General features: G+C 40.2%; 2 non-coding genes across 2 annotated transcripts; one reads left to right on the forward strand and one right to left on the reverse strand.

Moving 5' to 3' along the window:
* Positions 1-6190: 6190 nt before the first annotated feature.
* Positions 6191-6263, reverse strand: TRNAM-CAU (transfer RNA methionine (anticodon CAU)). The gene has a single exon. It is a non-coding gene; the product is annotated as a tRNA-Met (tRNA).
* A 781-nt stretch (positions 6264-7044) lies between these two features.
* On the forward strand, positions 7045-7126 carry TRNAL-AAG (transfer RNA leucine (anticodon AAG)). Its single transcript has one exon. It is a non-coding gene; the product is annotated as a tRNA-Leu (tRNA).
* The last annotated feature ends 3698 nt before the right edge of the window (positions 7127-10824 follow it).

Raw genomic sequence — 10824 nt, forward strand, 5'->3', positions numbered from 1 at the left:
CAACCACAAAAAGACAAACAACCCAATCAAGAAGTGGGCAAAGGATATGAACACACATTTCTCTAAAGAAGATATTCAGGCAGCCAACAGATACATGAGAAAATGCTCTCGATCATTAGCCATTAGAGAAATGCAAATTAAAACTACCATGAGATTCCATCTCACACCAGCAAGGCTGGCATTAATCCAAAAAACACAAAATAATAAATGTTGGAGAGGCTGCGGAGAGATTGGAACTCTCATACACTGCTGGTGGGAATGTAAAATGGTACAACCACTTTGGAAATCTATCTGGCGTTATCTTAAACAGTTAGAAATAGAACTACCATACAACCCAGAAATCCCACTCCTAGGAATATACCCTAGAGATACAAGAGCCTTCATACAAACAGATATATGCACACCCATGTTTATTGCAGCTCTGTTTACAATAGCAAAAAGTTGGAAGCAACCAAGGTGTCCATCAACGGATGAATGGTTAAATAAATTGTGGTATATTCACACAATGGAATATTACGCATCGATAAAGAACAGTGACGAATCTCTGAAACACTTCATAACATGGAGGAACCTGGAAGGCATTATGCTGAGCGAAATTAGTCAGAGGCAAAAGGACAAATATTGTATAAGACCACTATTATAAGATCTTGAGAAACAGTAAACCTGAGAAGAACACATACTTTTGTGGTTACGAGGGGGGGAGGGAGGGAGGGAGGGTGGGAGAGGGTTTTTTTATTGATTAATCAGTAGATAAGAACTGCTTTAGGTGAAGGGAAAGACAACAGTCAATACATGGAAGGTCAGCTCAATTGGACTGGACCAAAAGCAAAGAAGTTTCCGGGATAAAATGAATGCTTCAAAGGTCAGCGGAGCAAGCGCGGGGGTCTGGGGAGCATGGTTTGCGGGGACTTCTAAGTCAATTGGCAAAATAATTCTATTATGAAATCATTCTGCATCCCACTTTGAAATGTGGCGTCTGGGGTCTTAAATGCTAACAAGCAGCCATCTAAGATGCAGCAATTGGTCTCAACCCACCTGGAGCAAAGAAAAATGAAGAACACCAAGCCCACATGACAACTAAGAGCCCAAGAGACAGAAAGGGCCACATGAACCAGAGACCTACATCATCCTGAGACCAGAAGAACTAGTTGGTGCCCGGCCACAATCGATGACTGCCCTGACAGGGAGCAGAGCAGAGGACCCTGAGGGAGCAGGAGATCAGTGGGATACAGACCCCAAATTCTCATAAAAAGACCAAACTTAATGGTCTGACTGAGACTGGAGGAATCCCGGCGGCCATGCTCCCCAGACCTTCAGTTGACACAGGACAGGAACCATCCCCGAAGACAACTCATCAGAAATGAAAGGGACTGGTCAGCGGGTGGGAGAGAGATGCTGATGAAGAGTGAGCTAATTATATCAGGTGGACACTTGAGATTGTGTTGGCAACTCTTGTCTGGAGGGGGGATGGGAGGATAGAGAGAGAGGGAAGCCGGCAAAATTGTCAAGAAAGGAGAGACTGAAAGGGCTGACTCAAGAGGGGGAGAGCAAGTGGGAGTAGGGAGTGAGATGTATGTAAACTTATATGTGACAGACTGATTGGATTTGTAAACGTTCACTTGAAGCTTAATAAAAGTTATTATAAAAAAAAAATAATAATAATAATAATAATAAAAAAAAAAAAAAAGAAGAATTCAGGCCTTTGATTATGGTGTTGGCAGAGAATGTTAAATATACCATGGATTGCCAGAAGAAAGAACGAATCTGTCTTGGAAGAAGTACAGCCAGAATGCTCCTTAGAATGAAGGATGGCAAGACTCCACCTCACATACTTTAGACCTGTTATCAGGAGGGACCAGCCCATGGAGGAGGACATCAGTCTTGGCAGAGGGTCAGTGAAAAAGAGGAAGGGCCTCGATGGGATGAATTGACACAGCGGCTGCAACAGTGGGCTCAAGCATAACACTGATTGTGAGGATGGCACTGGACCAGGCAGTGTTGCATTCCGTTGTGTATACGTTTGCTATGAGTCAGAATCGACTTGACAGCACCTAATAACAACAGTACATGATCTCGGTATTTCAACTAACTAACTGCTTTATTTTCCCATTTCCTTTTTTACAGCCACTGGACCCAGCTGCCCAATAGTTTATCCCTGTGACCATCTTCAGAGAATTGCCCTTGGTTTAGAGACATCTAGTAGATTATGCAACCACTCCATTCCCAGCAACAGCCAATGACTGACTGGAGGGGGTTGAAGGTGTAAAATTCCAAATCCTTTGACTCAAGGACAACGCTATGTGACTTACACCCCAGCTCCCGAGTCACGTGAGTCATGCTAAATCTAGACTTTACCCAAGAACACATTATTGCTGGCTACTTTCTTTTTCCCATCCTGAATAGCACTCCCTCAATAAATCATGTGCCCCTGAATTCCTGTTTCACACTCCTAATATTCTAGAGACAGCAAATAGGCTGACAAAACTACTCAGCAGCAAACACATGCTTTGTTTTTATTCTTGTTAGGTGCCGTCCAGTCGGCTCCAACTCATAGCAACCCTAGTTACAACAGAAAGAAACACTTCCCAGACTTTTACCATCTTTACAATGTTTGAGCCCATTGTTGCAGTCACTGTGTCAATCTATATAATTGAGGGTCTTCCTCCTTTTTTGTTGACCTGCTTTACCAAGCTAGATGTCCTGCTCCGGGAAAACATGTTCAAAATATGTGAGATGGATTCTCGCCATCCTTGCTTCTAGGAACATTCTGGCTGTATTTGTTCCAAGACAGATTTGTTCTTTCTTCTGGTAGTCCATGGTGTATTCAAAATTCTTCACCAACGTCATACTTCAAAGATATCAATTCTTCTCCAGTCTTCATTACTCATTGTCCAGCTTTCTCATGCATATGAGGTGATTGAAAATACTATCGCTTGGGTCAGGTGCACCTTAGTCCTCCTCAAACTGACATCAGTGCTTTCTTAACACTTGCAAGAGGTCTTTTGCAGCAGATTTACCCAACACAGTGAGTCATCCAATTTCTTGACTGTTGCTACCACAGGGCTTGATTGTGGATCCAAGTAAAATGAAATCCTTAACAACTTCATTACTTTCTCAGTTTATCATGACTTGGCTTATTGGTCCAGCTATGAGGATTTTTCATTTCCTTATATTGAGGTGTAATCCATACTGAAGGCTGTGGTCTTTGATTTTCGTCAGTAAGTGCTTCAGATCTCCCTCCCTTTCAGCAAGCAAAGTTGTGCCATCTGCATATGGAAAGTTGCTAATGAGTCTTTCTCCAATACTGATGCTCTGTTCTTCTTCGTATAGTAATTTGTCCAGAACTATTTGCTCAGCATAGAGATTGAATAAGTATGGTGAAAGGATACACCATCATGCACACTTTTTCTGATTTTGAACCACTCAGTGTCCCCTTGTTCTGTTCAAACAACTGCCCGTTGGTCTATGTACAGGTTCTGCATGAGCACAATTGAATGTTCCGGAATTCCCATTCTTCACAATGCTACACATGCTTTGTTATGATCCACACAGTTGAATGCCTTTGCATAGTTAATAAAACACAGGGAAACATCTTTCTGGTGTTCTTTGCTTTCAGCCAAGATCCGTCCAACATCAGCAATGATGTCCCTCATTCCACATCCTATTTTGAATCCGGCTTGAATTTCTGCTGATTCCCTGTTGATGTACTGCTGCCACTGTTTTAGAAATATCTTCTGCAAAATTTTACCTTTGAGTGCTATTAATGATATTGTTCGATAATTTCTGCATTCTGTTGGATCACCTTTCTTTGGAATGGGCACAAATATGACTCTCTTCCAGTAGCTTGACCAGGTAACTGTCTTCCAAATTTCCTAGCAGAGATGAGTGAGTGCTTTCAGGATTGCATTTTTTTTTTTTTTTTTGAAACATCTGAGTTGGTATTCTGTCAATGCTGGAGACTTTTTTTTTCAATGCCTTCAGAGCAGCTTGGACATCTTCCTTCAATATCATTTGTTCTTGACCATATGCTACCTCCTGAAATGCTTGAACTTTGTACAATTTTCTCTGGTATAGTTACTGTATGTATTCCTTCCATCTTCTTTTGATGTTTCCTGCATCATTCAATATTTTGCCCATAGAAACCTTCAATATTACAACATGAGGCTTGAATTTTTTCTTCAGTTCTTTCAGCTTGAGAAAAGCCAAGTATGTTCTTCCCTTCTGGTTTTCTAACTCCAGAACTTTTCACATTTCATCATAATACTTTGCTTTGTCTTCTTGAGCTGCTCTTCTGAAAACTTCTGTTCATTTCTTTTACTTCATCATTTCCTCCATTCACTTTAGCTAGTCAACATTCAAAGCCAAGTTTCAGAGTCTCTTCTGGCATCGATTTTTGTCTTTCCTTCCTTTCCTGTCTTTTTAGTGACTTCTTGCTTTCTTCTCATATGATGTCCTTGATGTCATCCCATAACTTTTCTGGTATTTGGTCATTAGTGTTCAATGTGTCAAATCTATTCTTGAGGTGGTTTCAAGGTGAGATGGGATATACTTAAGGTCACACTTTGGTCTCATGGACTTGTTTTAATTTTCTTCAACTTCAACTTGAATTTCCATATAATAAATTCACAGACTGTTCCTCTGTCTGTCCCTGACCTTGTTCCGACTGTTGATATTCAGCTTCTTCATAATTTCTTTCTACATATTTATTTAATTTGATTCCTATCTATTCCATTTGGTGAGTTTTGTATGTATACCAACCATTTACATTGTTGAAAGAAGGTATTTAAAATGAAGAAGTCATTGGTCTTGCAAAATTCTGTCAAGTGATCTGCAACACTATTTCTATCACCAAGGCAATATTTTACAACTGCTTGTCCTTTGTTTCCAACTTTCACAATTCAATCATCGGTAATTATCAAGGCATCTTGATTTCATGTTTGACCAATTTCAGACTGCAGATGTAGGAAAAAAGCATGTGCTCTTCATTTTTCATGTAAATGCAAGAATGACTCTGAGAGGATGACCCGGATGGCAGAGCCATAAAACCACAGGGCATTGACTCCAGGCCTTAATAACTAATGTTACTTACCTGGATGGATTTAGATACTTCTTGGGACCAGTGACTCCTTTTTATCTTTCAATTTCTTCCCTTCTTTAACTGAAATGTCTAGAACTCTTACCCTATGCCTGTCTCACCACTGCATTTTGGGGAGCAGATAATTTGTTTGTTGAATTTCACTGATTCATAGATAAACAGGAATTGTATCTCAGGGTAGATTACCCCAGAGCCTCACCCATACCTAATTTAGAGGATATAGGTAATAGAAGATTTAGGACTTTTGAGCTGATGAGACTTAGAGGAGAATTTTGGTCTTTGAGTTGATAGTGTAATGGGTTGAGATTTGGGAGGGATGCTGGGATGAAGTGAATGTTTCTACATGTGGGATAGTTGTAAATCTTTGTAGACCAGAGGGAAGACTATAGTAGGTATCGTTATGTCCCCCTAAAACTATCCTTTTCCTAATATCCAAAAACTGTGAATATGTTACCTTACATGGAAAAAGGTATTTTGCTGACTTGATTAAGTTAAGGATCTTTCAAGGGAAAAAATTTCCTGCATTTTCTGGGTGAACCCGATGTAATCACAAAATTCTTATAAGAGGTAGACAGGTGGCAGAGAGTGAGAAAAGGAAATGAGACAACAGAAGCAGGGATGAGCATGATGCAGCCATGAGCCAGAGAATGTGTATGGCCTCAGATGCTAGAAAGCACAAGGAATGAATCCTCCACCATAGTCTCCAGAAACAATGCAACTCTGCCAACATTTTGAGTTTAGTTCCCTAGGACCCCTTTCAGGCTTCTGACCTCCAGAACTGAAAATAATAAGTTTGTGTTTTTTGAAGCCATTAAATTTGTGGTAATTTGCTACAGTAGCAATAGGAAACTAATTCTGAGTTTGGTATTAGGTTGTACTGTAGTCAGCATGTTGAAAAACTCTTGCTACCAAAAGAAATTGATAGTTTTTTAAAGATGCCTGCACCCTACCTATAATCACATCACCCAAGATTACTGGGAGTTACTTCTGGAATCTGCGTTTCATACTCAAAAACTTGATTGGTGTTATAATTTTCCCTACCACTACGTTTCTTTTCCAAGAGAGTTTAGTAGAAGGGACAAGCAAAACTTCTACTGCCCTCTCTGAGGCTCGAACTCAGGACCTTCAGATTATGAGACTGACGCGCTACCTACTGTGCTAAGAAGGCACTCTCTGGAATTCCTTTTCGTAAATTTCTCAATTGGCAACATTTGAAAGAAAAGAAAAAAAATTTTTTTTTTTCTTTTCTTTTCAGTGAAATTCCTGCAGTATTAGACGTTCATATACCATACTCAACCAGCGGAACCCTGGTTGCATAGTGATGGAGAGTTGGGTTAGTAACCAAAAGGTCGAGCAGTTCGAGTCTCTCAGCTCCTACTTGGGAACCCTGTGGGCAGTCCTACTCTGTCCTATAAGGTAGGCTGGATGACAATGGCTTTCTTTCTTTCTTTTTTTAATACTTCTCCATTCCCCAAAAGGAATTGGTGTTACGTCATACTTAAGTTTGCTGTTGCTCTCGGTTTGTCACATAGCCTTGATCAAAATCATTTCGGGATTTTACCACCGACGAAATAAATTTATAACAGAGTGAAGTTTTCCACTGCCGCTTTTAATATCACTGGGTGACATTCAGCAGGTTACTTATTATCTCCGTATCTCATATTCTCCATCAGGAAAATGGAGATCATAGTAACAGTACCTCTCATTGAGGCAGTTTAGAGGACTAAATGACAGTAAATGTCAGGAAGGGGCATGGCATGTAATAAATTTCCAATAAATTTTAGTTTTTGAAGAGTACCGTGTAGAAATGTTCTAGGAAAAGTATAAAACTAAAAAAAACAAACCCAGTGCCGTCGAGTCGATCCCGACTCATAGCGGCCTTATAGACGTGGTGGAGAACAATCTTCTATCTTCGTAAATATAATGCTTTGAACTGTGCTGAGGTGCGTGGTAGCGTGGCCGAGCGGTCTAAGGCGCTGGATTAAGGCTCCAGTCTCTGCGGGGGCGTGGGTTCGAATCCCACCGCTGCCAACTCTTTTGCAAATCGAATCCCTCAGAGAACGGAATTACTAAAATTTGGTTTTTGGTTTAACCCGTTGCAATCCAGTCGCTTCCGACTCATAGCGAGCCTACACAGCGCAGCGTGAAGCTGCCCCATAAAGTTTCCAAGGAGTGGCTGCTGAGTTTGGACTTTTGGTCGGCAGCTGAGCTCTCAGCTAGAGCGCCCTTGGAGAACAGAAGCAAGGCATTTATCTCCCTAATGGTAGGTTAAGATCAATTACGGCCTTTTAAAGAAAACAAGACTATTGTCATTTCTGACTATTCTTTATATCTAAGCACAGCAGTTCGTGTCCAAGGAGTAAATATTTACGTTTTTTTTTAATGTTTATATTGAAGCAAATATAACTTACATATTTCCAAATTACGAAAAGATAAGACTTTATAAAATGTGAAACTCTTCCACCACTTCCCCTCTCCGGATTCTGCCCATCCAAACCAAAAAAAAAAAAAAAAAAGGCCAAATTGCCCTCGAGTCGACTCCGACTCACAGCGATCCTACAGGACAGTGTAGAAATGCCCCATGAAGCTTCCAAGGAGTGCCTGGTGGATTCGAACTGCTGAGTTTTTGGTTAGCAGCCGTAACACTTAACCACTACGCCACCAGCGTTCCCTCCACCTCTTCAGGCAACTATATTGCTCTGGGGTTATCTGCAAGGAATATTATTTGCATAAGCAAACCAATATGCAGTTGCCACGGAGACAACTCAGACTCAAAGAGACTCCACGTGTACCTGAGTTGAACTGTGCTCCACAGGGCTTTTTTTGTTTTGTTTTACACCGTTTTTTTCATAGGCTCTGTGCTTGGAATAGCTGGGTTGGACGTTTCTAGTTTAAAACACTAATGAATAAGAAGTCCTACCAATTGCTAAGGTTTTAATTACACAGTCAGAGGCTCTGAAAAACCCCCGCATGATAAAACAAGCAGGGCCAATGGGCTGGGTTTCAGTTTCTCCTTCCTTTTCCTCTACTGGAAGCCTCTGGGGCAATGTGGCTCTCCTCCATTAGCCTGGAGAACCCGTGGTGGCCCTTCCCCTCTGGCTTTCTTGCTTAATCTGAAGGTAGAATCATGCGACATACCACTTCTTTTCAGAGTCCACTGGTAAAAATTTAAGTCCTTTTCAGTGCCAGATTCATTTCATTACCTAATGCTAAATAAAAACGAACAACCCGTCTCACTTTTGAATGCTGTGTATAGCAGAATCATTGGACATGGTATTCGGAGGCGAGTATTCCATTGGGATTTTGATGGCTGATTTTTTGGAAGTAGATTACCAGGCTTTTCTTCTGAGGTGCCTATGGGTAGACTCCAACTTCCATTCTTTTGGTTAACAGCCCAGCCAACTAACAGCTCCACGCAAGGAAAAATAAGCCAATAGGAATCTATTATTCTTTTCCACATTTCACACTTTCCAAACCTACTCTATTGCACATTACATATTAGGGAAACTAATACTTCCCTATTATGTAGTAGGGAAATTACATATATTTTTTCCACAATGTATTCTTTTTTTTTTTTTTCAGTCTTCTGATGCGTTTTTGTTTGGGTTTTTAGCTGTTGTTTCTTTTTCTCTCCTCTTTTTTTTTTTTTTTTAAGAGAATGGAGGTGTATTCAGGCAGAGTTTTTTTAATGTACTGAATTATGTCAAGCTTTCACTGTTTCTACATTTTGCGTAAAAATTGGTTTTCTACCCAAATTATGTAAAGTTTCCAGTAATTTGGTTTTATTTTTCATTTTTTACCTTTAAATTTTACATGTATTTCAAATTTATTAAGTATCATAGGTGACGTATTGATGTAAACTTTTATTTTCCTCAATGGCTACCCAGTTAGCACAACATTGTTTATCTGAACTTTCCATTTTGCTACATCAATTACAAGTGGAACTTAAATAGCTATTTATTTTCCAGTTTCTGGGTGGCTCCATTGGGCCAAATAAGATCCAGGTGGCCTAAGAATGTCTTGTTCACTCTATGTTAATATCTGAAACTGTCATTTACCCAATGAATCCACTCGACTGAACTGGTTTGGATTTTTCTGTATGTTTTATGTTGACACAAGGTCCCTTGGTGACAAAAACAGTTTGCACTGAACTAACCTAAAGATTAGTGGCTGGGACCCACACAGTGGCACTGCAGAAGACAGGCCTGACAATCTAACTCCATGAAAGGTAAAGCAACAGTTTGCTGTTGCTCTCAGTTTGTCATATAGCCTTGATGAAAATCATTTCAGGATTTGACCCCTGACTGAATAAATACACAGCAGAGTGAAGTTTCCCACTACGCTTTAAACACCACTTACTACTTGGTGACATTCAACAAGTTAATTAACGTCTCTGTTCCTCATATTCTTCATCAGGAAAATGGAAATCATAGTAAAAAGCACCTATCACTGAGGCAATTTAGAGGACTGGATGACAGTAAAAGTAAGGACAACGCATGGCAGGTACTAAATTTCCAATAAATTTTAGTCGTTATTTGTCAGTGTTTTGGACGAGTACTGTGTAAAAATATTCGAAGAAAAGAATAAGGTGGTGGAAAACAATCTTGCTCCTTGGTAAATATGCAAGAAACATTCTGGGCATTACGGTAGTGAAGTCGAGCAATCTAAGGCCTTGGATTAAGGCTCCAGTCCCTGTGGGGCCGTCGGTTCAAATCCCACCGGTGCCAATTCTATTGTAAATTGAATCCATTTGAGGACGAAATTTCCAAAAACTTAACCAGTTGCGATCGAGTCCTGAAACTGAATGATAAAAATTCCAAGGAGCGGATGGTGGATTTCAACCTTTATTTGGCAGCCGAGCTCTCAACTAGGGAGCCCTTGGAGAACATAAGTGAACTCTCAGTTCGGGCACCTTTGGAGAACATAAGCAAAGTAATTATCTCCATAATAGTAGGTTAAGATCGATTATGGTCTTTTAAAGAAAATTAGACTGTTGTCCTTTCTGACTATTCTTTATATCTAAGAATAGTGTTTCATGCCCAGGGATAAATCTTTATGGACTAATCCAGTGGTTACTGGTTTGGACCCACAGAGTGGCACTCGGAACCTGACAATCTGCCTCTGTGAATGTTAAAGCCAAGAAAACCCTGTGCAGCAGCTCTACACTGTAACACATGGGGTCACCATGAGTCAGAGTCAGTCCAATAGAATACAATGGGTTTGTTATTATTGTTATTGTCATTAATATATTAATACAAAGTGGTGGCAGTAGTGTGGGAAACCAGACCATTGCGGCATGCTGGTGGTAATGTATACTAAGCAAGATCCATCAGAATTACCATCGCATATCACATAGACTGAGCAATTCCATGCATAGAAGGTACTCACATCCACTTGGCATGTCACATACAGCATATTACTTACTGCAGCATATTTGTACAGGCAAGATATATATTATGACACACTCATAAAAGGAATTCTATGCTGTCAAGCAAAGAAAGAAGCAGCTCTTTCTGTATTGATTTGGAAATCACTACAACATACCTGAAGTGAAAAAGAGAAAATGCCCTACATTGGTTTGTTATTGCCTTATTTGTATTAAAAATGGAGGAAATAATATCCCCGAGAGAATATGTTTGCTGTGCAAGGAGAAACTGGGGGACTGAGAAGGCTGAGGGAGAGGGAATGATGAGATTTTCACACTTTTTCCGCCGGCAAAGAGTTTCATT

Source organism: Loxodonta africana, chromosome 1, assembly GCF_030014295.1.
Source record: "Loxodonta africana isolate mLoxAfr1 chromosome 1, mLoxAfr1.hap2, whole genome shotgun sequence".
Taxonomy (NCBI): domain Eukaryota; kingdom Metazoa; phylum Chordata; class Mammalia; order Proboscidea; family Elephantidae; genus Loxodonta; species Loxodonta africana.